Source organism: Felis catus, chromosome B4, assembly GCF_018350175.1.
Source record: "Felis catus isolate Fca126 chromosome B4, F.catus_Fca126_mat1.0, whole genome shotgun sequence".
Classification (NCBI taxonomy): domain Eukaryota; kingdom Metazoa; phylum Chordata; class Mammalia; order Carnivora; family Felidae; genus Felis; species Felis catus.
The window spans coordinates 1,865,677-1,892,775 of NC_058374.1; the positions used below are offsets into that span (position 1 = coordinate 1,865,677).

The 27,099-nt window shown below is 49.5% G+C and overlaps 1 protein-coding gene and 1 non-coding gene across 4 annotated transcripts in view; one reads left to right on the forward strand and one right to left on the reverse strand.

Annotated features, from left to right (window-relative positions):
* The window catches only part of ADARB2 (adenosine deaminase RNA specific B2 (inactive)), a 429,400-nt gene that overhangs the window by 314,318 nt on the left and 87,983 nt on the right, over nt 1-27,099 (reverse strand). The gene's annotated exons all lie outside the window — the stretch shown is intronic.
* Nucleotides 14,527-14,611, forward strand: TRNAQ-UUG. The gene has a single exon. It is a non-coding gene; the product is annotated as a tRNA-Gln (tRNA).

A 27,099-nucleotide genomic window follows, 5' to 3' on the forward strand; every position in this document is an offset into this window, starting at 1 on the left:
CCCAGGGCGGTCACCTCACAGGGGCGGCCTGGCGCCTGAGGAGGGACAGTGCCCGTGCTGGTCAAGGGTTCTTTGCTCACACATCCTGCATTGACTTGTACTTTATTGTTAACACGTGCAGGTTCTATTGGGGTGAAGAAAATACACCTTCTGAGAATCATAGTAATTTTTGGCTAATGTAAGTATTTTCTCAAACAATCTATGCCCAGCGTGGTGACTACGGTTAATGACTCTGTACTGCGTACTTGAAGTTTGCCCAGAGGGAACGTCCCCAGTGCTCTCAACACGCTGGAAAAATAAGAAAGGAAACTGTGTGAGGTGATGGAGGTGTTAATTAGCTTGATTGTGAGGATCGCTTCACGGGGGAGACGCATGTCCAGCCATCGTGTTGTGCTCCCCGCGCATATACAGGTCTTGTCAGTTTTGCCTCCATAAAGCTGGGAAAAATAGCAATGTGGGCACTACCGTCCGAGGGTGCAAAGATTCCCAACACGGAAAGAGGTCTCACTTCGGAGAAGACTGGAGGTTTGGCTCTAGCCGGCTCAGGAACGGGACCGGCGCTGCCTGGGGCTCCGTGAGGACCCCGACCCTGTGTGAGGGCGAGGGCTTGGGAGGAAGGGAGGTGCCTGACCCGGCCAGTCCTGCAGCTGTCTCCAGCTAAGGCACAGGGTTGCAGGGTCCCCTGGGAGCTCACTAGAAATGTGGCTCTGGGCCCCCACCTCCTGATCTCGAGGCCCCCTCCCTCCCCAGGAAAGCACACAGCCCAGAAAGGGGGTTGAGGGGCGGACAGGTTAGAGCCAGGAGCTGGGCTGGGGTGAGATGTACCCCCAGCTGGACACCCCACAGACCAGGCAGACAGAATGGCAGAGAAGGGGCAGGTCCTTTCTGGCTGCAAACGTGCTCCCTCCGAGTCTGAGGCTGAGAGGTGGCCAGAGGGGCTCAGAGAAGGGGCGAGGGGGGCAGGCAGGCAGGACCCTGTCTCTCTGGGGGAGGAGCAGGAGGGAGCTGGGCTCTGGAAGTGCATCACGAACATCCTGGCCAGAGGAACTGGCCTCAGGCTGCGGAGGCCTCCAGGAGGGGACACGTGTGTCTGTCTGGGACAAAATGTGGGCAGACAGACCAGGACTGCTGACAGAGGGTGAATCCCTCCATGGTCAGCTTGATTAAAGTGCCTTCCAGGGGGCGGTGAGAGTTGTGGACTTAGAAACAAAATGAAACAAGAAACTGGACAAGAGGTAAAAGCCAACACATGCTATTTTGTAGATATACCCCCAACTGGCCGTTGGTGACAGCGGCGGGTCTGGAAAGGCGTGGTGAGGAATGGCAGGTCACATGGTCTCCGGCCCCTCCCTGAGGTGACATTCGGGTGGAAGAGCTCCTGATGGGCGAGTGGTCTGCCCGGACAGACGGAGCCCGAGCTGAGCGGAATGTAAGCAACCGAGCCCAGCTGGCTCCCGAGGTGCCGACCGGTCGGTCACCCCAGGTTCATGCCTCGCGTGTGCCGCGTGGGTCAGACTGTGGGGCCCTGGAAGGAGGTGGCACGGTCTCTCCCGCCAAGCGCCTTGCCTTCAGTTGCTGAGATGGGGCAGAGGGCGCGTTATGACAGTAAGTGGGCGTCCGCAGGGTGGCCTGAGAGAGCGGGGACACAGCGGGAGGAAGAGCAGTGACAGCATTTTCCATGCATCCCACTGTTAATGTCACGGAGTCATGCTGACTGGGTCCCCCTCGTCCCCCAAAGCTGATGAAGAGTCAGTGTGTCTGTGCTCAGGATCAGCACTTGTCCTAGAGAATTTACATTGTAGTTACCAGCAGGAAATACAGGATATGCTGTTTGGAAAGGTGCCTCCATGGTCTCTTTAGGGAGGGAGGGAGGGGGGGAGAGGAGATGGAGTGGGAGGGGGGAGAAGGGAGGAGGGAGGGGGAGGAGGAGGAAGAAGGGAGGAGGGAGAGGAGGGAGGAGGAGGTAGAGGGAGGGGAGAGATGGAGGGGGAGGGGGTGGAGGAGGGTGGAGGAAGGGAGGGGAGAAGAGGATGGGGGGTGGAGATGGAGTGGGAGGGGGGAGGAGGGAGGAGGGAGGAGGGAGGGGGAGGAGGAGGAAGAAGGGAGGAGGGAGAGGATGGAGGAGGGAGAAGAGGGAGGAGACAGGGGAGGGGAGAGATGGAGGGAGAGAGGGGTGGAGGAGGGAGAAGGGAGGGGAGAAGGGGATGGGGGGTGGAGATGGAGTGGGAGGGGGGAGGAGGGAGGAGGGAGGAGGAGGGGGAGGAGGAGGAAGGAGGGAGGAGGAGGTAGAGGGAGGAGAAAAGGGGAGGGTGGAGATGGAGGTGGAGGGGGTGGAGGGGGGAGAAGGGAGGGGAGAAGGGGATGGTGGGTGGAGATGGAGTGTCAGGGGAGAGGAGGAGGAAGGAGGGAGGAAGGGGGAGGAGATGGAGTGGGTGGGGGAGGAGGGAGGAGGGGGGAGGAGGGAAGGAGGAGGGTAGAGGGAGGAGGAGGAAGGAAGGAGTAAGAGAAGGAGGAGGAGGGAAAAAAGAAGGAAAGGAGGGGGGAGGAGGAGGGAAAGGGGAGGGAGGGGGAGGCAGGGGAGGGGGAGGAAGGGGGAGGAAGGGAGGAGGGAGGGAGGAGAAGGGAGGAGGAAAGAGGAGGAAGGGAGAAGGAGGGGGGAGGAGGGAGAAGACAAGGGGAGAGGGTGGAGATGGAGGGGGAGGGGGAGGAGGGGGGAAGAGGGAAGGAGGAGGGTAGAGGGAGGAGGAGGAAGGAAGGAGTAAGAAGAAGGAGGAGGAGGGAGAAAGGAAGGAGAAGGAGGGGGAGGGGGGAGGAGGGAGAGGGAGAGGGGAGGGAAGGGGAGGCGGGAAGGGGAGGAGGGAGGGGAAGCAAAGGAGAAGGAGGAGGAAAGAGGAGGGAGGGAGAAGGGGGGAGGAGGGAGGGGAGGGCAAAGGAGAAGGAGTACTAAAAGCCCCTCACTGGCCACATGCCCCACTGCTTTGTCTCAAGCCTGCTTAGCAGTGTGGACAGTGCCTGCAATCCTGTCACATATATACGAGTCTGGATCGCGCCTGAGCAGTGGCGCCCCCGTCACTTGTTGGGGCGCACGCGGATAACACAGGAGGCCAGAGGGAGGACAAAACGTGCAGGTTAAGGGAAGAGCCTGGAAACCCCCAGGAGAGCTGCGGGGGGAGGTGCGGCCTGGGGACGCGCTCTCCTCCCCCCGGAGCCTGACCCCGGCTCCCAGGAGCGCCCGTCCCGGATTTGCTCAGGTCACAAGCGGGATGGAAATGAGCTTCTGTGCGGCTGCTTCACACGTCCGCGTTTAATAGACTTTTTTCCACTGATAAAAGACCGCTAATGAGTTCATTTTCAAGCTATTAAATTGGCTATAATAGCTAGTTCTACTGATGATTGCTGGAGACCCGCTGGTCACACTGGGTTTCGTCCCGTGTTAACCGTTGCTGGCCTGGTGCTGTCACCCGCAGCTTGGAGGTGGGGCGCCCCCGGCCGCCTCTGTGCCTGCGCCCCACCTCCCCGCGTCTGGGCGCTGGTAATACGGCTAAATCATTTCAGTCCTTCTCAGAAATCTCAGGCACAGTGTCGGCGTGCTGTGCCGTGCGGAGGACGGTTCAGTATCGCGCTTAATATGCCGGCTTGCGCGCCCTCTGGACAGGGCGCTTAAAAAGACAAATCTGGAGGCCTCTGCTGCCTTCCTGGGAAGGGCCTGGAAAAGAGGCTTCATTTCCATCTTCACTGGCACGCGAAAGCCCACGGGTGTGGCTACAATCCACAGGCTAGGCTGGTGTGGACGCCAGCACCGTTGTGTGGGAAATGAGTCTGTCCCCCTGTGTCCAGAGTCATTACAACGCGTGCAGTTAGTGAATAGCCTCTCCAGGTGTCTGGCTTAAATACACTTCTCCGGCGTTTAAAGGCAAGTAATTAATAGTGGGGTTGCTCACAGCCTCAGTCTGCCCTTTTCATTATGAGTGTCGCAGGGCGCCTTCAGGTTGGCGCCTAATGCATCCGTTTATTATAATTTTGTTTTTAGCTATTTAAGCAGAGGTGCCCGGAGACCTTCAAGCTTGGGCAGCCACCAGCTGAATTGGATTGCTGAAAATTTTTTTTTTTATGATTACTGCCTGTTTTCCTTTTTAAGATTGTTTTATTAGGAGGGGCCCAACAGGTCAGAGGCGTTAAATTGCACAGTGATAAACTGTAATGTGCAGCAATTAATGGCTGCAGGCTCATTCCAAATTGGCTCGCGGCTGTGGGTCACCTCGGGTAGCCTGGCTGGCTCGGGTGGGGGCGGGAAGCTGTCTGGGGATGAGCACCGTGAGGGGTGCGGGTCCCGTCAATGCCCCTCTGAGCCGGGGCTGGACACACGTCTGGGCGGAGCCGGGTGGTGCTGACTGATTCGGGCTCACAAAGGAACCCCCCAAGTGCGGCTTCCCTTCATGTAGCACAAAGCTTTCTGCCGCCCAGGCTAGAACGGACATCGGTGGTCACGTGTCCACATGCACAGGGAGGCAGCAGCCCCGAGGGTTTTGGGCAGGGAATGAGACGCACGGCTCATCTGTCTGGCCCTGGGCTGGCCGGTTCTCGCCACTCACTCGAGGTCCTCTCCTGGTTTCGCGCACGGCCTCCCAGCAGCCCCGCTGCACCCCCGCCGCACCCCTGCCCTCTCGCCACTCTCTCCAGCACCATGCTCTCCCTGCACACAGGGCTCACAAGGCCCCAGGGGATTGTGCCTCTCAGTAACAGGTTCCTAGGTGTCCCCCTGCGCCGAACCATGAGTGGCTCCGTGACGGGGCCAGAAACACGCTCCATCCACCTCCTTTCTGTCCTCCCAAGGTGGTGCCCTGCTCTCCACAGACATTCAGTATACATCTTTGCAAAGAAGGGAAGACGGTCATTTTTAGGAATAGAAGACAAACACGTCTGGTCAAAGGAGCTGAGAAAAGGGTCAGAACACACGTCAAATGAGAATAGATTACGTGGGGTCGAGACAAAGAGTTTGCTTGTTTATGGTCAACTGAGCCCGCAGAGCTGTTCAAGGTCTACCCCGTGGGAGGGGGGGCAGCCTCAGTTCTTAGAGACCCACCATCTTCCGGTGATCTGCTGGACCCCACTGGGGCCAAGAGTGCAGCGAGGTCAAGAGCTCTTTGTCTGTCCTGGTGACAGGGTCCCTGAACACAGTGCACGCTCATTCACTTGGGGATGTTTTCCCCAAACGTACGATAAAGATTCAAGGATAAGAGCAACGAAACACCAACTGTGATAAAGCCAGGCAAGAATCCTTCAAGCATGAAACCACCCCGGCCACCGAGGCCACAGCCCACTCAAGCTGCCATCACGCCAGACTCCTCCAGCCCCTTCGCTCTTATAATCTCCTGGTAGGGAGACGCAGCACCAGGCCTAGTCCCTTAGCAAACGGCACGTGCACGGCACAGTCTTACCCACCAGTCTCCGTGCTGCACACTGGACTCCAGACCTTGCCCATCTCCTTACCAAAAGTTTGCACTTTTTGGCCAATGCCTCAGCATTTCCGCGCCCCCGGCCCCGGCCGCCACCAGCCCGCTCTCTGCTTCTGTGACTCTGTTTTATTTTGCACGTGCCAATGGGATCGTGCCGTATTTGTCTCCCTGTGACTCCCCCCCGCAGCACAATGCCCTCGACCATCATCCTGGTTGCTGCACGTGTCAGGATTCCCTTCTTCTTCTTCTTCTTCTTCTTTTTTTTTTTTTGTGGCTGAACAATATTCCGTCGTGTTTTCCTGAATTTTCTTTATCCACTCATCCGTCAGTGGACACCTGGGTTGTTTCTATGTCTGGACCGTTGTAGACAGTGCTGCTATAAACATACGGGAGCAGATACCTTCTCAAGGTACGATTTAAATTCTTTCGATACATACTCATAAATGGAATTATATGGTTTCATGGGTATATACTTATCCCCAAACTCATTGGGTTGTATGTATTAAACAAGCAGTTTTTCTGTGTTATCCTTGTTTATTTATAAAGCTGTAAAATTCTAAAACCCACAGGCACTGGACAGATGGGGAAGGCCAACCTTTCTCCATGAAAGGCTGAGAAAAGTCATACCCTGCTGATTCTCACTAAGTCCATTTTCGAGACCCAGATACAACGACCTCATGTTAAAAGTAGCTGATCTTTCCTTTTCTCTTTGGACCTTCAGAGAGCTGAAGGCCCATAAATCAGCTGGCACTCCCGGCCGCTGCTAAACTCGGTGCTACTTGGCTACCCTTTCAACGTACTCTCAGAACAAATAATTTAAGATGTTAGACAGTAGCAGTATATTTGGTCCGGGGGGGAAATTCACTCCTATTCCTTTGGAAATCACCTGTCGGGATGATATTCTCTTTCCAATAATTGATTTTCTCCCCTCACAGCTTTACCAGTCAAGACCTACATCGCCCAAGACCCCATTGTCCTGCATGTCAATCCAACGGGGGCCTTCCCGGGGAAGAACTTTGCTTCCTTCCGTAACCTCCCCCGTCCTGCCCCACATGCACCCCAGTCATTCTCCTCCGTCCTTGGAAACAAGACTGTCCTGTGACATCCTAAGACAGGAATATGACATGTGCATTAGGCTGAAGGAAGAGAAAAAAAAATTTTTTTTTGCCTTTGGTGTAATTTCAGCCCAGATACAGGATTCATTTCAGACGACCTTAGCTCAAGGTGACTTGATATATTTTTCTGGCAAGAGATTTTTCCTGAATCTCTCTCATCCACTCGTTCCCTTCTGGGAGGAATCCTTGCATGGGTTAAACAAATTAATCATTCTATAAATAAATAAACAGATAAATAAATAAACAGACAAACAAATCAGGTGGCTCTGGGTCCACCATCACTGCACGTGCAGGCTCTTCCCTATGCTGGGGCCCTTTTTCTTTTTCCACTCTGGGCTGCACGATGCCCGTCTCCCAACATCACAAGAAATTGAGAAGGGTCACACATCAAAGGGTGACAAGGCCTGTTGAGATGCCTCAATCGGAACCTCTGGAAATCGGAAAGGTCTTTCCAGGACTTCACTCAATGACTCTTTCCCTCCTCAGGGACCAGCGGGGGCCTTTCTCTTAGGTAATTCCCATCTGCTCGCTAGGCTTCGCAAGGTATCACCTGTGGCACCTGCTGCAGGCTGGGTTCCAGGAGGCGGGCTCTGAGACAGGGGTCTGCATGCCCTATGGGTCTCAGGAAGGCTCTGAGGTCCACATGCTGGGATGATGAAGGAAGCAGGAGGGGGGAGTGGGCTGTAGGGCATCCCGCAGGGGGCCACAGAGTCCCGAAGTGGAGTGAGGGGCCGAGGGGGTCACCTGCTTCTGCACCAACCCCTCCTCTGCCTCCAGGCAAGACAGCTCTCTATCAAGCTGTCAACCCTTCTGGGAGCTGGGGGCACGCCCTGGCGTCCAACAGAATAACCACTGGTCAAAACCGGCAAAGAATTAGAAGATGTCGTTAAATTTTGCTGACTTTGAACCAGTGCTAGCAATTGCTCAAGCCCTCACCCATCATCGGTACTGTTCGCCCCCACGACTCCACCACGACGAGCTCCTATGACTGTGCTCATTAACAGAGGAGAACATCAGGCCTGCGAGATGGTAGGTAACTGGCCAACACCACGGGCCAGTATTGCAGCCCTCGTGGGTGTGAACTTGGAGATGACACTATTAACCGCTGGATTCTCCTGCCCGAGGCTCTGCACTGAGGCCAGAGGTCAGTCAGCATGCCACGGCCCTTGGCTGAAACCCGCCAGCCGCCTGTTTGCTTTTGATTCGAGTGTGTGTGTGTGCGTGTGATTTGTGTATTTATTTTCTCACCCATAAGCTAACAATGTTTCTTACATTTTTGAGTGGTTGCATTACAATTTTTTTTCATATTTATTTATTTTGAGAGAGACAGAGCACGAGCAGGGGAGGGGCAGAGAGAGAGAGGGAGACACAGATATGAAGCAGGCTCCGGACTCTGAGCTGTCAGCACAGAGCCCGACTCGGGGCTCGAACTCACAAGCCATGAGACCATGACCTGAGCCGAAGTTGGATGCTCAACCGACTGAGCCACCCGGGCGCCCAAGTAGTTGCATTTTAAAAGGTTACCTGAGTACCTACGTGATATCCTGATTTTGCCCCTTGACGTGCAAAGCCTGAACTATTGACTGGCTTTGAGGACAAGTTTGCTGGACACTTTTAAACTCTGGGCTTCTAGTGGTTGGTAGCTGAAAGGTATTTTATTCTAAGTTAAAGGAGTCTCTGAAGTTTTGACGGGGGGGCCACTGGTGGTGAGGGGGGAGGAGGTTAACACTCACCCAACTTTAGGAAGTTAGAGGTCATCTATCTCAGTCATGTTGATTAAAGGACTTTTAGCAAATCTAGAATTACTACTTGGAACTACACAGGGTCTAATGTATATGCCAGAGATAAAAACGACTCTGCTGTCACACTCCTATCTCAAGAGGAAGGATGTGTGGAAGGAGAAATCCTCAAGGAAAGGCATTTTAAGATGAATCTATTAATAGCACGGTTCTTGGGAATCTTTCGGGCAAAACTGGTCCTATGTGTCCTGGGTACTGGTCCACTGAGTTACTTAAAACCATTCATGAAAAGTTGTTTTAAGCAGAAGTGCAAATTTTATGAATATCCAACAGGACGTCTTCACAAATTTTTCCTATTCTTTTCCTCCTGACTCTCTGGAAGCCACTACCCATATGGACATTCTTTAGCCCCAGAGTTATCCGTGATTTCACAGTGAAACTTGAAAGTCTGCTGTAGCAGTCGTCTGGGATCATTTGTTTACAATTTCAAGGAGGGAGGTGCAGCGCCCCCGCAAACAAAAGGGACTTTTAAAGCAGGTGTTCGTTTTAACGGGTGTTGATTTGTGCCATCCATTAGCGCTCTATGTATCGGGGTTTATGTGCCGCAATCTTGTTCGTCCACGAGGTGAACTTTGACTGGCACTTACCTGTGGGTGCAGTCTTCAAAGGTGGAGTCGGGTGGACACATTTCCTGTGAGCTGGTTTCTGCCGCTTTGTGACGAGAACACGGTGCCCTGGTGAGCAAAGCCAGCAGCCAGATAAGCCGCACTACGTGCTTTATGGGGCCCGAGCGCAGCAAGCCAGTGGTTAACGATGCTCAGGAGCTTGGGCAGATTCAAGTATTTTACTTCTCCGGGCTTACAAATTTGATTACTATAGAGTACAAAGCCATTAAAAATATGACCTTTCTATTTTTCACACCTTGGCACAAAGCCCGATAATAACTTTGTTTGACTTGGTTAGTAGGATAGAGCGCTTATTCAGATGGAAATAGAGTGACTTTTCTTTACTGGAAATTATACCTTGAAGTCGAAATGTCCATCATCGATGTGGCACACAGACAGACCCATTAATTCAGGCCTGAAAGCAGCCAGAGCCGGTAAAGGGCTGTAGAACCTTCCATCTTCTCGAGGGGAAGTAGAACCTTCTGCCTTCTCGAGGGGAGATGTTTAGTTTTCAGCAGATGTCAGCAATTTAAAATTATAATAGGAAAAACTACCGTGTTAGAACAAGTAGAGTATAAAAAGTTGATTAGATTATATTATCAGAATATCAAAACGTGGCTTTATTGCAGCCTTAAAAGTAAGTAAATAATATTTTCTCCTTAAGCCACTGTCTTCCCTTTGGGACTTTTAAACTAAGCCGAGAAAGTACACTTGGATACATCAGTCCAGGTTTTAATTTGAACATTATAAAATTTTAAAAAAAGCAGGTTTTATTTTCCTAATTAGTAGATCAGTTTTTGAAAGCCAGGGAATCCTGAAGCGTTGCTATCAGGTTTACAATCAGTGAAAAAATATTGGGATTTTTGTTGTCCGGTGCGAGTAGGAGAAGAAAAATAGGTTTCCCCAATGTGCATATGTAGGGAGAAAGTGTGTGTGTTTCAGGATTTTGTGGAATAAGTTTATAAAAATGCCCTTTTGTTCTGGGTGCAAGCAAATACCAGGTCTCGAGGTCTCCATCACAGAAAGAAACTTTGCAGTAGGAACGGAGCACGAGCCTCTTTCTGTCTCTGTCTGCTGAGGTGGGTGTGTGGCAGGTTGGTTAAGAAGAACAAAAAAGTACTTTTTTCCAAGGCCTAATATTTTATTTTTATTTTATTTTTTTGCTATTGGAACATGATCAAACTTGACATGGTGAAGAGGGGTGCAGGGGAGAGTTCTGGAATGATCAGAAGGCGCGCCGTGCCCTCCAGGTCCCCTCTGCGCTCTCTCTGCCCCTTGTGGCCCACGTCCGCGGATTTGCTTTCCCGTCCTGCCGCACTGTGCCTGCGGCGGCACAGGTGCACCCAGCATGTCTGCCCACGGCCAGGCCCTGCATCACCTCTGACCGTGGAAACGTTGCTCAGACAGACCCAGGACTGTCACTGCTCAGCTGCGCTTCCCTAGGACGCGTCATTGAATGGACACTCAGGGCCAGGGGTGTGTGCCGTCTCCCTCAGAAAAGGGGAGTGTGGAAGGGGCCCTCGCTGTCACACCTCACTTCGAGGAGTTTTCCTCACCCCACAACCCTGGCAGTGGAGGGTTGGAAGTGTTAGTGGCAAAGGAGTTTGCCTGTACCAGAGATCATGGCCAAGGTTTCTTTAATTAGGACGCTAAGATGTTTCCAACTCCTCAGTCCCTGGAGCATTTGTCGGAGAAGAGGTCATTGTTCTGAGAGCCTGAATCCATCCGTGTAGACACTGGGGTGCTCCCATCTGGCAGGGCTGGGTGCTGATGTTGGGAACACAGAATTCACCAGCACTACAGCATCCATTGAGTCTGTCATTGGGAACCTGTGGCCACCGAGGAAGGACAGACCACCAAGGACAGGATCCTGTGGGGGTGAAGATTCAGGCCACCCTACCAGTTATAGTTCAAGTCTCACCAGCTGGGGGGGTGGCAAAGTGTAAGGGAAATGTTACAAATCTGGTGGCAGAGGAAAGAGACAAGTCCACGTGTAGGCTTTGCAACCTGCTTCAGAAGTGGAGAGTGTGGCAGCTGCAGTTTAAGCTGATCAATTATACTTTGCCCCCATTTTTCTTGCCACATTATAGGGAAGACATTGATGGCAGATTACATGTCAACGGAGGAGTGCAGTGCAAGGGTAAAATCATCATTCAAAAATACCTGAGGCTGACGGAACTCTGGGCTTCTCTTGGGGTCGAAAACTTGAATGTTTAATCCAGGAAACAACAGTAACAATGACAACAACAAGCTAATGAGGGTGGGAAGAAATGAGCAGTGCTGGGGGCTGTCCACCTGCCTGTCCAGATGCTTTCTCCACTGGCTGGCTCTGCTCCTGTCCTGGCAAACTGATCTCTGAGGGTCACCTCACCTCTGGGTTCCATTGGCTTCAAGCAGTCAGCATTATGGGCCTATTTTAAAACATGGGAGGACAGACTTTCTCACTGGTCTTTGTTCAGCACTTGCTATGTTCCTCCTTCTGAGACACTGGCTTCCCCCTGGATGGCTCTTCTCCCTCAGCAATAGAGCTCCCTGAGTTCAGGTAACACTGCCTCCCTTCCCCTGAAGCAATGGCTCCCAACTATCACATGTTCTGGATGGTTCACCATTCCCGTTAGGCCCCCTAACATTTACATCTCCTTGTTTATCCCTTAGAGAATGCCCTATTGCCTACCCAAACCAACACACCTAACTTCCAGTCTTCGTTCTAACTTGTGCCTACAGGCCAATCATGTAATTGCTCTGTAAATTTGAAGGAAAATGGACTTATGTAGGAGCCATTTTTAAATTTGAGATCTTATGATTCTAGCTTTATTTTAAAAATACCCATCACCATTACTATCATTGCTTTATTGTCACTCGACCACTGGAAATTATAATTGGTGGATTTAAAATTTTTATTGTTTATCAGATATTTAAACAGTCTTGTAGGGACGCCTGGGTGGCTCAGTCGGTTAAGTGGCCAACTTCGGCTCAGGTCATGATCTCGCGGTCCGTGAGTTCGAGCCCCATGTCGGGCTCTGTGCTGACAGCTCAGAGCCTGGAGCCTGTTTCAGATTCTGTGTCTCCCTCTCTCTGACCCTCCCCTGTTCATGCTCTGTCTCTCTCTGTCTCAAAAATAAATAAACGTTAAAAAAAATTAAAAAAAAAATAAAAAAACCCAGTCTTGTAGTAGTGAAAGACTGAAGAGAAGATTCTATTGATCAAGAGAATGCATGTATGTATAGGAAATGCTGATATGGTCAACCATAGAAAAATTTGTTCTTATTTCTCAAAATAATCTTTACCTCAAAACAATTCATTTTTTTCTAGGTATCAATGCCACTAAAATTTAAATTTAAGTCACAAATGATGCCACATACCAAGGTGACTAACAGTTATTCAATGAATTAGATAAACAAAATAAGGTTTTGTTTTAGTAGAGAGAACATTGCATCAGGTCCAATAACAACAACAAAAAAAATTAAAACCACTAAAAATGAATAGCAGGCAGGACTTCTGGCAATGGTCAGCTTAGGAGGTAATCAAATCCTCTCCTCAGAAAGCAACTATAAAACTGCCTGTCCCCCATACCCCGATGTTGGTGGAGGTTCTTCCAGGCTAGGAGAAGCTGTGAAGACCTGGAGCCCCTTGGCTGTACTCAGTGGCTCACTTGCTTTGGAACAATGGATGATGTGAAACAGTCAACAAAGGAATTAAAGTAGCACTTTCAATCATTCAAAGAGAGATCTGAGGGACAGCAACAACAAAAGGCAAGAGACAAATGGAAAATAGCAAAATAGCACAGGTAAATCCAGCCATATCAATAATTTCATTAAATATAAATGGTCTAATCACCCAAATGAAAAGGCAGGGATAATCAGATCAGATGAATAAGGATTTAAATATAAGCTGATACAAGATACACACTATAGAGTCAAATAAGTTAAAAGACAAAAGAATGAAAAAATAAATACCATGCAAACAGGATCCCTAAGAAAGCTACAGTTATTACTATATTACTAATTGATAGAAGAATTCAGTGGAAAATTGGCAAGTATAGAGGAATTAAACGACGGTATAAACCAACTTAACCTATGTGACATATATAGACATTCTGCGTAATGACTGTGAGTTCATATTCTTTTCAAATACAAATGGAACATTTTACAGAATAGACAGTGTGCTAGGCTATAAAACAAATTTCAATAAATTTAAGAGGATAGAATCCATATAAAGTATGTTCTCTGACCACAATGGAATAGAAATCAACAAGAGAAAAAAAAATCTGGGAAATCCCCAAATAATTAGAAATCCAACAATGCACTTCTGAATAACCCATGGATTAGTGAAGAAATTACAAGGGAAATTAGAAAATATTTTGAAGTGAATGAAAGGAAAAGTATCACATTGATAGTTTTAAACACTTCTATCAAGACAGAAGAGAGTTTTCAAATACGAAGCCAAACTTCCACCTAAAGAAAATAGAAGAGGCAGAGCAAAATAAAGTCAAACAGAATAAAGATTAAAGCAGAAATCAATGAAATAGAAAATGAACAAAAATCAAACAATATTGACAAGTCTTTAGAGAGACTGATCAAGGAAAAAAGACAAAATCCACAAATCACTGAAATCAAGAATGAAAGAAGGGACATTAACACCAATATATAGAAATTAAAAGGATCACAAAGGAATGTTATGAACATCTTTGCTTTCAAAATGAGACAATTTAGATGAAATGGAGTAATTCCTGTAAATGCACACATTTCCAAAAGTGATTAAACAAGGAATAGAAAATCTGAATAAACCTGTGACAAGTAACAAAATTAAATTGATCATTAAAAATATCTTTCCACAAAGAAAAGCCTAGGTTCAGATGGTAACACTAGTGAACATATTAAATATTTAAAGAAGAAATAATAGCCATTTTCCACAAAGACTTTCAGAAAATCGAGGAGGAAGAAGCAACTATCACCTCATTCAATAGTTCCAGTGTTTACTGATGCCCCGCACAGAGATAGGACAAAAAAGAAAACTAGAGACCAACATCCCCCATGAGTATAGATGCAAAAACTATAAATAAAATATTATCAGACTGAATACTGCACCATATAAAGAGGCTATATATCAAAACCAGGTGAGATTTATGCTTGTAATGCAAAGGTGGCTTGAAATACGAAAATCAACTCATGTGATACACCATATTAATCAAATAAAGGTCAATAATTGATTACCGCAATAAATGCAGAAAAAAGTATTTGGCAAAATCCAATACCCGTTCATGAGAAAAATCTCTCAGCAACTATGAGTAAAACAGAACTTTGTCAATTTGAAAAAGAGCATATATGAAACCCACATCTAATGTCATAGTTTATCACAAATGATTGAATGCTTTCCCATAAGGGCAAGAACAAGGAAGGGATGTCCACTTTCACATTATATTCACCATTATATTGCTGGTTCCAGTTAGTGGGATAAGCACAAAGAAGCAAACAAACAGCAGCCAAACCAACCAATCAATCAATAAATCCAGGTATCCACATAGAAAGAAAGAAATAAAACTGTTTGGGGTGCCTGAGTGGCTCAGTTGGTTGAGCATCTGACTTTGGCTCAGGTCACGATCTCACGGTTCGTGGGTTCAAGCCCCACATCAGGCTCTGTGCTGACAGCTCAGAGCCTGGATCCTGCTTCAGGTTCTGTGTTTCCCCCCCTCTCTCTCTCTGCCCTCCCCTGCCTGCGTGCATGCTCGCTCTCTCTCCAAAATAAATAAGTAAATATTAAAAAAAACCCTGTTTATTTGCAAATGGCAGTATTGTCTATGTAGAAAACCTAATGGAATTGATAGAAAAAAATACTAGAACTAATAAGTGATTTTAGCAAGATTATAGAACACAGGATTAATAATAGGTGCATCAAGTGTGTTTTTATACGCCCATAATAATCTCTGTTTATAAGAGCAACAAAAATAATTAGGAAGAAATTTAACAGAAGAAGGGCAAGACTTGCATACCGGAAGCTACAAAACACTGCTAAGAGAAATGAAAGGAGATCTAAGTAAAGAAAGAGATATTTCATGCTTGTGGATTAAAAGACTCAATAATGTCAAAACAACAATTCTTCCCCATCTGATCTATGGATTCAGTGCAAAATCCCTCTCAAATCCCAGAACACTTGTTTCTTTTTTTGCAGAAAGTGACAAGCTGATTCTAAAATGTATATGGAAACGCAAGGGATGTAATTGTCAAAACAATTCTGGGGGCACCTGGGTGGCTCAGTCGGTTGAGCGTCCGACTTCAGCTCAGGTCATGATCTCACGGTTCGTGAGTTCGAGCCCCGCGTCAGGCTCTGGGCTGACCGCTCAGAGCCTGGAGCCTGTTTCCGATTCTGTGTCTCCCTCTCTCTCTGCCCCTCCCCCATTCATGCTCTGTCTCTCTCTGTCTCAAAAATAAATAAACATTAAAAAAAAAATTAAAAAAAAAACAATTCTGTAAATAAGAACAAAGTTGGAAAACTTACACTAACTGATTTCAAACTTACTGTAAAGGCACAGTCATCTAGGTTAATTGAACAGTATTGAGGGTTCATGAATAAATATTTACATTTATGGGAAACTAATTTCTACAAATGTGTTAAGGCAATTCAACAGGGAAAGGACAGTGTTTTCAACAAATGGTTCTGGGATAGTTATATGATCACATGCAAAGAAATGTACTGAGACCCTTACCTCATACCATACACAAATATCATCTCAAGATGGATCATAGACCTAAAGATAATAGCTAAAAATTAAAAAAAAATTAATAGTAAAAAAATATTAAAACATAGTAGAAAAACTTCATTAGTTTGAACTTGGCAAATAATTCTTAGACACAACACAAAAGCATTATCCTTAAAAGGAAAATCTTAAAATTAGACTTCATCAAAATTCGAAACTTTCAAGCTTCAAAAAAACACCAATAAGGTAATGAAAAGATAAGCTTCAGGGGCGACTGGGTGGCTCAGTCGGTTAAGCGTCAGACTTCAGCTCAGGTCATGATCTCATGGTCCGTGAGTTCGAGCCCCACGTCGGGCTCTGTGCTGACAGCTCGGAGCCTGGAGCCTGCTTCAGATTCTGTGTCTCCCTCTCTCTCTGACCCTCTCCCATTCATGCTCTGTCTCTCTCTGTCTCAAAAATAAATAAATATTAAAAAAAATAAAAAATAAAAAAATAAAAGATAAGCTTCAAATGGGGAGGAAACATTTTGGTATTTCCTATCATATTTGATAAAGGATTTTATCCAGAATACATAAATAATCTTACAACTCAATAATGAGAAGACAAAATCCAGTAAAAAATCAGTAAAATTTTGAGTCATGATTCCACCAACGATGACATACAGAAAGCAGATAAGAATGTGAAACGATGCTTAATGTCATTAGTCATTACGGAAATGCAAATAAAACCATAATAAGATAAAGCTACTCTCCCAGTAGAATAACTCTGATTAAAAAGACAAAAGACACCAAGTATTGGCCGGAATGTGGAGATGCTGGAATCCTCACATATTGCAGTTGGGAATCTAAAAATGCACAGCTACTTTGGAAAACGGTTTGGTACTTTCTGAAATAGTTAAACGTGTTCTTGCCACCGAGCCCAGTAATTCCACACCTAGGAATCTGCCAAGGGACTTGAAAGCATGTGGCTGTCTTGAGATATGAAAGGGAATGTCCGCAGAGGCGCTGTTCATTACAGACCAGAGCTGGAGTCAACATGAATGTCCATCAACCGTGAGGGGTAAGCCAAAGGTGGTATATCTATACCATGGAACACCACTCGGCCGCTAGGAAGGGTGAACTTGTGCTGTAGCATAGATGAGTCTCAGACACATGCCGGAGGAAAGCCGTTAGAAGTAAAACACTGCAGAGTGCCTGATTCTATTCATACGAAATGTCCAGAAGAGGCAAATACGGACAGAAAGTGGATTAGGGGTTGTGTAGGGCTGAGGCCGGGCATGGGGATTTACTGCGAGCGGGCACGAAGGAGCTTCCTGAGTCAGCGATGACCTACAACTGGTGGTGACGGCTGTTCAACTCTATACATTTCCTAAAATAATTAGCATGTAAATGATATCTCAGCAACCCTGCAACACATAAATGACAGTCTCCGTGGTTTGTATTTCACCACTCGAATTCCACTCACTGTATTTTACTCAAGCAAGGATGTACACAGTGATATTTTGGGAACATTTTTGTTACAAAGCCAGATTTCGCATAGCCCACTTGAGCCTGTATTTTTCTTACTCACCACAGAATTCCATTCTCGGCACCAAATCCCACCCCTCCTCAGGCTTCCCTGTGTGCAGTGCTCATGCACAGTGAGTGATTTCTTCCTGGAACCTGTTTCACCCTCATTACCTGCTCTGTCATTAGTGAATAAGCAATTTTAGGTCAGATTTCCTGCCGTGTGTATGGATTTCGTGTCTCCTTGAGTAGAATGGAAGTCCCCCACCGAGTGCGAACCAGGACTAGGCTTTCTTTACCCTTAAGAGTATCCAGGGCGAGGGCAAAATCTCGTTCTAGCAACCAGCTAATATTTGTAAAGCACGGCATGACATCCACTCCTCAAACAACCCGGCGAGGTTTACACTATCCTTCCCTCATCTAGTGCCTGATGCTAACGAGGAAAAGCACGGGAAATGATCTGCCCATGGTAACTCAGCTGGTCGAAAATGGACTCGGGGTAAGAATCCAGACAGGCTCCAGTTTTCACCCTTAAAGGCCATTTTGGATTCTCCCCACCTTTTCTGACGGAACCACAGGCACCACTCGCCTTTTTCCAGCGCGGCTTTCCAACTGGTGATTTGAATCACAGCAACCACACACATTATCGTGTGTCCTGCCCTCCTGTCTGCGGATGCGGGCGCGGGCAGTCGGGGAACCCCTGGTTTTCCAGACGGTGCTGACAGTTCTCAGCGTGGAGAAGCACACACACACTGGTGAAGCGTATAATCACAGACCAAGCGAATCCTCACGAGGTTACGACAATTCCCCACCTTGGAAAATAACTTTGATTGATATGTTTTTAAGAGACTGACATATGTAACTCTTTATTAAAAAAATTATTAAATAACTCCTTGAAATGAAAAAGGCCATCATGTAATTAATAGTTAGGCACTGCATGACAGCATAATTATTCATTACCAAAATGCAGGAGCGAAATGGCTTCTAATTTCATCTTCAGAGTCTGGAAAGGTAAGAAAGTACTTTAAAAGGAAGTAAACTATGAAGAGAAGCCAGCTTTTGTAAGTGCTTGAGATTTTTCTTGATTCAGAATAAAAGATCTAAAGGTAAATGACAGGTGACAGGCTATCTGTACTCAAGAAGAGGCAAGTGACCAATTAAAATAACATATATCTTGGGGCGCCTGGGTGGCGCAGTCGGTTAAGCGTCCGACTTCAGCCAGGTCACGATCTCGTGGTCCGTGGGTTCGAGCCCCGCGTCAGGCTCTGGGCTGATGGCTCGGAGCCTGGAGCCTGTTTCCGATTCTGTGTCTCCCTCTCTCTCTGCCCCTTCCCCGTCATGCTCTGTCTCTCTCTGTCCCAAAAATAAAATAAAAAACGTTGAAAAAAAAATTAAAAAAAAATAACATATATCTCAATAAAAATAAAATTAAAAAATACACATGGAGAGAGGTTTCTAGTGCTTTATTCCCACCGTTGACAATGTTTTGAGCCCTCTGGAAAAATGTGAATTTATGTGTACCTGTTCCGAATTGGCAAAATGCCTCTATGAATTATTCAGAATTAATGATGAGTCCTGAGATCTGAATCCCGAGAGACGTTTTCCTAGCTTGTTTTCTGTGATACAAAACGGAGTCTGTCGTAAGATAGCACAGTTTACGGACTTAACTCAGGTGCTGCGTCGAGCGGTTACACTGAGGCTAAGTCATCCCCTTTGCCCTCATCTGAGGGACCCTTGTTCATGAGTAACTAGGATATAGGCGGTCAGTGTAAAATCCAGACCAAATGACCCCTCACGAGTGGGTGAGGTGGCTTAGGGCTGGGCCAGCAGGGACCAGCTTACAGGGACTTTGATCTGGACCCCGGGTCGTGGGCAACAGGGGGCGTGTCTTGCTGAGGAAACCAGATTTGGGAGGGCTGGCTCTGTGTTCTAGGATTACATTGTGGGGTCCTGGAGTGGCACGCTATGGGGGTTCCACTTGCTTCTTTATGAATCAGGGAGCCACGAAGACTTTTGAGGCGTCATCAAATTGTCATTTAGCAAGACTAAACTGGGGGCAAGATTTGGGGCTGAGAAATGCCTTATCGACAATCAGAGAGAAGGGGTGATGCTCGAGCATAGCCTTGGGTGCTTTGGGCCCCCATGGCCCAGTTCAAGTGTCTTAAAGATCTCAAAAGGTCCTCCCAAGCTCGACCTCTGGTTTAAACTCTCCGTTTCTTCCCTGATCTCCAGCTGCCGTGCTCCTCACACTGCGAGGCCGGCTGGAGGGCTGTTCCTCCACCCCGGCTCCTACTGCCTCCCCGTTCCCCACCTTTTCTGCACTCGCTCTCCTGGCTGGGTAGCAATCCTCCCTGGATTTCCAGCACGACCCCACACCTGGCCTGCTGTCTTCCGGTTGTCCTGACCTTCAGGTGTGACCTCCCCTCCTGCCTGCCTGACCCTTCTCCTCCACCTGTGACTGTCTACTGCGCAGGGCTGTCTGCGCACGCGGGAGTTTGCAGCCATCACATGGGCAGACCAAGTTCAATTCACAACTGCCAGTCTCTCGGGGTATTTTGTGGCCCAACCTGAGCTCGGCAGGGAAGAATGACCTAGATGGCTTGCTGGGGCCATCGGGAAAGTGGCGGGGTGGCCAGAGGCTTCGCGGATGTCCGTCATTGCCGTGACCAGTTACACGTATTCACAAAGTAGCCTGTGGATTCTGGACCTGCCCGACCGTGCATCCCAGTAACGAGATTCAAGTGTCTGTTCTGCCTGTTTATGTCTGTTCTCATCCATCCAAGTCCGCGGTGTGCCTCCCCCTAATGACTTCCTCTCCCTGCCGCGGCCTGCCTCCCCTGCTCGCCTAATGTGCTCCAGCCCACCGGTGTCCCGGTCCCCACGTGCCTGGTCTCCACACACGTGTGACGGGCACTCGGCTCACCCTGAAGTGGGTTGTTGGCTCTGCAAAGACTGGGCCGGGCTCATCCATTTTCATAACTGGACGTGCGCAAGAAGGGGTTGAGGAGCTTCAGATTGATTGATCGATTCAGAGGTTGCTTTTCTAGCCACAGTTACTGAGGATTCGAGTCCTGGAAGATTGTGTCACAGAACTTGAGACATGACAGGACTCTGGTGATCACAGGGCACTTGACTGCATTTCGGGAGGAGGGCTGATCCACGCACTTAAGATTGCCTTCCTTTCTGACAGAACCCCTACCAGCTCTGTGTCTTGACTGCCTTTCTGTCTTCACTTCTGTTCCGTCTCAGCCCTTCTCATGTGCGCGGGAGGGTGAAGGGCACAGCCCAGGGTCTAGTGACATGACTTTGACTTTACACTTAAATCTCAGACTTCGTGCGGACTCTCACTTGAAGTATAAAAACACCAGCCTTTTAGTAGTAAACCCTTGTGTGGACGTTTAGCCGCACATGCAAACACTGTGGTCGTGCAATCTAAACTTCCTAGATTTCTGCTGGAATTGGCTTGTGTGGCTCACTCGTCCTAGGAGACGAAGAAGCACAGAGGTTGCCTGTTGGACAAGATGGAGTATGTGGTGGTGGGGGGTCTCCTCCCACCTCCTCCGTCTACTGCTCCTCTTGCTATGCCTTCTGTCTGTCCCATCAATCGCCTGTCCCCCCTACACTAAGAAAATAAGGTGAAGCTGTCCAAAATGCACATTTCTTCTCCACGAGGCACCAGCTACAGTGCTGGAAACACGCCGAGACCGGGTTGTGGCCCAAACACCCCGTCCCTGCAGGCGTCTCCCTCCTCTGCCCTGCGTCCCTCTCGCGGGTCCACGTTTCTCCCTCTCCGTGTGCTCACTTCCATTTGCCCTCGTCACCCTGCATGGCTATTAACATGTACATTCCATGTTGCATCTCTAACACATGTGGATACGTGATAGACAGTGGAATTATAGCAGCATAAACCTGTCCCCTTCCACCAACCTGTGCTCACCTGGAACGCGAACCCTGTGCCCCAGAGCTCTGTCCTCACCCCTCTGGCCTCCCCACCTTGCTTCCTTGCTGGGTCCCTGGAGGGTGGTGCATTACCCTAGGTTGGGCTTACTCAGTCGTCTATGTGAGGAGGCACGTGTCTGGAACTGACAAGTGTGGACTACATTTAATATGACACTAATTTACTATCATTGGTTTTCTTTCTTTTTTAAAAATTTTATTTATTTTTTTGAGTGAGACAGTGATTGGGGGAGGGGCAGAGAGAGAGAGAGAGAGAGACTGACAGACAGAGAATCCAAAGTGGGTGATGACCGCAGACAGCCCGATGCGGGGCTCGAACTCACAAACCGTAAGATCATGACCTGAGCCGGAGCAGACACTTAGCCCCTGGGCGCCCTGCCATATTGGTTTTCATCAATCACATTAGTCAGCCTGTTGAGAGCAAAAAAAGCGAGTTGCGCAGGGCCATTCATCGCGAGGCACTAGGCGTCTCTATGTCCACGTGCTGGTTGCCTCCAGGCTGGAATTCTGAACAGTTATGTATGGCGGGTATGCTACTGCCTCTGGAAAAGTTCTCCACAATGACCGGGACTGGCCGCTGAACTTGCTGGAACCCCCTGGGGTGCTAAGCTTGAAGGCTCTGTGAGGTGTCGTGGGGCGTAGAGCAGGTGGCAATGGCCATGAAGCGGAGAAATCCCGCCACCTAGCTGCCCACCCAGCACCCCCGCAGACACTTCCTGGGTCAGCTCGGACCTTCTTCCTGTGGCTGGGATGGCCATCAGTCCGCTGTCTGTGTGTGGCCGCGTGCGGCCCCGCGGGGAGGTCAGAGGCCCTGTGGACCCTCCGGGACGTGGCCACCGTTGGAGAGCACCGGCGAGCAGGGGCGAGAGTGAACACATTAGGAAACAGTGTTCCCAGTCTTCCTTCTGCTCCTCTCGATATGCTTAGGGGGGAGATGCACTTGGCGCATACGTCGTAAAGGACCAGCGGGGCCTCATCAGTGCTTTATGATAACCGAGCGTAAATCCTCGGCGCGATGGGTCCTTCCGTGATTAATTGTGTTCTGCCGACATTAGGCTGCGTTATTATCAGCTACTTGCTAGGCTGTTAATTATTGTTGTGTGGCTCTAAGGAATGTTTTCCAAACATTTTGGAATTCTGCTGCAGTGAGGGCACGGGGAGGGATTTAATAAGGCACTGTTCTACATCAGAAAGACAAACAGATATTTTAAAACAGGAGAGTAATTTAATTACAGCTTTCCCCCCTAAGCTATTGCTGACAAAAATGTATTTCTAACGTTCCCCCGAAGGGCGGTGGTGCGTCTCAGCCGCCCTGGATTCCAGTTCGGTTCCGTGCACGGGAGGGACGGAATCGCGCAGCCGCACGGGAGGCAGCCAGACGGAGGGGAATGAGTTCCAGTCCTGACGGATCCTTACTCTTCCAACCGGGTGCCACTGCTGGCCCCGCCGTAGACCGAAGGGGCACGGGAGGACGTTGCTGGGGCGTCTACTTCTCTTCTGCAAATAACGCGCAAATCAAACTGCCTCCACGGCTGTCCCCGGCTCTGCCTCGTGCTGGACATTGGCGCTCTGCTGCCCGGGGCTGTCGTCCACGTGTCCAGCTGCCCCACTGGTGCTCCTGGCGGTTGGAGCTTCCACCCCAGATCAGCCCGTGCTTCTTCGTTTCACGGCAGAGCCGGGCAAGCAGCCAGAGTTTTGTTTCGTTTCATGAGGGCCTTGGAGACTGGGGTGGGTACAAAGTACGGCAGGAAAGTGCAGGATGTTTATGTTCTCGGGGCTTCACTGTGGGCCAGATGGAGGCCGCCATCCTTGAAATGGCGAAGTTCCTTCATGAGGAAACACATCAGAACCCGCACCAGCTCCTCAGGAGCGCGTTCTCTCCAGTGTCCCCCAGTGATGCACGCTCCTCTGTATTTAGCAAGTTTTGTCTTCAAATCTGCATCTTCTTTGTTCACACGAGAAAGCTAAGCTCTGAGACCACGACGGCAAAGCTGCCCCCTGGTCCGTGCGGCACTGGGGAGATGGCTGGCTCCCCCCGGGGTTCTTCCCGTGGCCTTTACACCCCAAACAATGTTTCTATTTTTAAAAAGATTTTTTAATGGCCAAGTTTTATAATTTTTTTAGGTTCATTTATTTATTTTGAGAAAGAGAGAGAGAGCAGGAGAGGGGCACACAAAGGGAGAGAGAGAGAGAGACAGAGAGAGAGAGAGACAGAGAGAGAGAGAATCCCAAGAAGCTGAGCTGGCAGCACAGAGCTGGATGCGGGGCTTGAACTCATGAAGCGTGAAATCATGACCTGAGCTGAAATCAAGAATCAGACACTTGACCCACTGAGCCACCCAGGTGCCCTTCTTAAAATATTTTTTTTTCTGAACAACTTTTCTAGAACAGCCGTGGGTCATTTAGAACCATCATGTTCTGGCGTCCACAATGGGTCCTAATGGATCTTCTCTACCTTTACTTCCTCTTCCCACCCAGCCAGCCCCACCAGGTGCCAGCGCCTCACGAGTAGCCACAGACGTCCATGTATTCGTGTCTGGGTTATTATATCCACGTTATCTCCGCTTCCTCTCTCTGCCCCTCCACGCGTGTCCAGTCCCTTCCTCCTCCGGACAGCTGTTCTGTCCCAGAGGGCCGCCTCTCTTCTCCAAACCCCTCGGGGCTTGGGATCTGAGACACACACGACAGCACAACATAAGTTCTCTCCAAGGACTCTGGGAGGGGAGAGGTTGGGAGACACGGCCAGGTTGTGTCTAACGGCCCCGGAAGGAACCACGGGAGCTGTTTCTGAGCCACTGCCTGTGAATCCCATGGGGGTTGTTAGCCCGGTAGCCCGGCTCCCAACACCGGATGAAACAAACTCCGAGGAGAGCGTCGGGTGTGAGGGTGACACCGGGGTCAGGACAGAGGGGCTGACCTCACCTGTCCAGCCTCCGTCCCTTGGGCATGCATCTTGTGTCAGACCTTTGCAGCCACTGCTCCTCCTGGGGCTGCCGTCCACGTGGAAGAGGTGGCCAGGCAGGAGTAGGAGGCCCTCACTTTCTCTTACGTGTCACAAGTGCTCCCCACGGGCCTGCCTGGGGCACCGAGTGCTCCAGGTCGATGAGTGAGACAGACGGGGCTCCTGTTCCGGTGGGAGGGGGCACAAATGCAGAGCTACCTTCACATGGTGAGGAGGAAACAGCATACGGAGGGGCAGGGGAGGTGGGCGCACGGCGGGGCTCACGCTATCGTCTGTCTCGTGTCTGGGCGCGTCCCGGGACAGGAGGGTGCCCCCTCTTGGCGGTGCGGGGAGGAAACTCAGTCCGCGGAGATGGGGCATCTGTGCTTTAGAACACAGGGGCGACCTGCTCTTTACTCTTGGTCAACTACTGGGTCCTCACTTGTCCACAGCAACTCCGATCTGGGGGTGGCGGAAGTGCTTTGTCCGTGTGCAGAAGCCGCGAATTGGGCATCCGTCAGCCTGTGTTCCCACAGATGCCACGTGTGGGATTCTCGATTTACCCGACACCTGACCCAGCACTCGCACAGGTCAGGCTCCGGCCAGGCTGGGAGGGGTCCGCCCTGTCTCCCTTCCTCCGCCCCGTAGTGCTTCTTGAGCACCTGCTGCCCCAGGCCCTGGGACTCTGGGACAGTGGGGAGCAGGGCACTCACAGTCCCTGCCCCCCGTGCCTTTCCCGTTAGGCCGCCCGGAGTGCTACAGGAAGGTTCCATTCCTAGTGACCTCGCGGTCTGGATGCAGAGCCAGCTGGCCTCATTCTGACGTCACATAACCCTTCGGACACACTGTGTCAGAACACAGCAAAGTGTCCCTACCACGTAGCCACGCTGAGCAGTGGCACAAGAGGGGCGGGGTCGGGAGGGGAATGGGCGGGATCCGTCATCTACATGGGGATTTGTGACAGCGATAGTGGGGTTTAATCAGATTATTATAGTTGTTTTGGAAGACATTCCGTGTCACAGAAATTGTATAAAAATTACTGTCTCCCTTAAAATTCAGTTTCTGCTTCTGAAACTGCTACTGAAAGGTGTCGCCGAGCACGTCTTGGGGAGGAGCTGGCCACACGTGTGGTCCCAGAGAAACGTGTCCATTTTTGCAGAGAAAAGAGGAATCTGCAGGGGCAGGACTGAAAGGCTTTTAATGCAACACTGCTTATCTGCAAAGTTGTAAATCTTAGAAACGTAAATGCTTTTAGCAAATATCTGAGCTTCTCCTTCCAATCGCTCGCACACACGATGCATGTGCACACTCCGGCACACTCACGCAGGCCAGGATAACCCAGAGTGCCAGCACTTGTGCACACGACTGGTCCTACGCAGGGGCCGTGGGGCTGAGTCGTAGCGGGCTGTGGAGACCAGTCTGGTGGGCTTGGGTGGGAGATAACTGACCCCAGACCCTGAGAAGTCGGGTCTCACAGCAAACCTTCCCTGACCTTCAGGGCATGAGCTGTAGACACAGTACGGGACTCTCGGATAGTCCCTTCATGCCGTCACGGAATGACACAAGACCTCACCCCTCCCCGTGACCTGTACGTTTCCTCTGCCTCCCTGAGCGGCCACGTGGCTCTGCTTCCTGGGGCCACAGCGACACACACCATGCCAGGCATTGCCTCGCTGAGCTCCTGCTCCGTCCTCCCTCCCCGCCCATGTCACCACCAAGCACAGTCCCCTAAGTGTGTCCCCTCCTCCCTCCACACCTGTTACGTGTGAACACACGTGTGACCTCGCCTGCTCTGCTGTCAGATTGCAAATGACCAGTTACTGCTCTCAACGTACCAGCCAAAACTTCAACCCGACAGTGACGAAACTCGAGTTTAGCGTGTTATAGTGTGAAATCGGGGCACAGACACAGCACATCAGAGACGCCTGGTACAAGAAAAGCAGCGAAGGCAGGGATGCTTCTGAGTTTCTCCATGGCACGTAATGGAAGTGATCTCGAACGCCTGGTCATTGTCAACCCTGGTCCTCTAGGACGGGGACCTAGCAGTGACCTTCCACGGTCAGACGGCGCACAGCCCGCTGGCCCCAAACCAGGGACATCCTTCCTCCTGGCCAGCCCTCTTGCCCAGGAAGGACTGTCTTCTGAGATTTGCAGGTTATTATTACTTCAGTTGTGGACAGTGGTTGGAGCCGGTTCTGCCGGAAGAGCGACATTGCTGCACTTAATTTATGTTTACCACAATATTTCGAATTCCTTCCTCCTTGAGATGCTTTAAAGGGGTGCATGCATGTGTAATAATAGTATTTTGATTGAATTCATTTCAATACCAGAAGAGCCGATACTGGTTAACTGAAAGCAATATAAATGTGCAAGTACTCATCAATAATCCACCTTTAAGTAGTTCTAGCAAGCTTCTCATAAAAACCAGTAGTTACACTCCAAAACAAATGCTTCTTAATCTTTCTCGTCTGTGTTCAGTAATCCGCTCAGTGCCACAGCTAGACGCAGTAAGCGAACCAATGTATATTTGTAGAAGTTACAAAGTGTGGGTAAAGCCCCGGAAAGTGGGTATGAACCCAAACATTCCTCCGGGATCCTACACATACGAACTAAAAGCAGTGTATCTGTAAACCTGGAAGACCAGAATGTACCGTGAAAGAGTTTATGGCATGTTTACAGTTTTGCATTTACCTTAACACTGACACCTCCGGTTATATCACCCACGGTTGCTGAGGTTTAAAAATATACAAAATTGTAAGAGGTTATCCCGAGACACGTCATCTCCATTCATTATTTAAACCACGTCCTAGGGTGCAACGTTCACACGTGGATTCGTTCAGTAACAGGATTTGGGAACCTGTCCGTCCGCAAGGTTCGGGGGATGAATTAGTGAGCTTGGCGGTGATCTACCCAGCACTTGGCAGGTGCACATCACACACAACTTATACGTCATCCGAGGGGCGTCCGTCCGATATGGGGTGAGCCTCCCAGTCACATTCCCTGTGCTCGCCAAAAAGCCCTTATGTC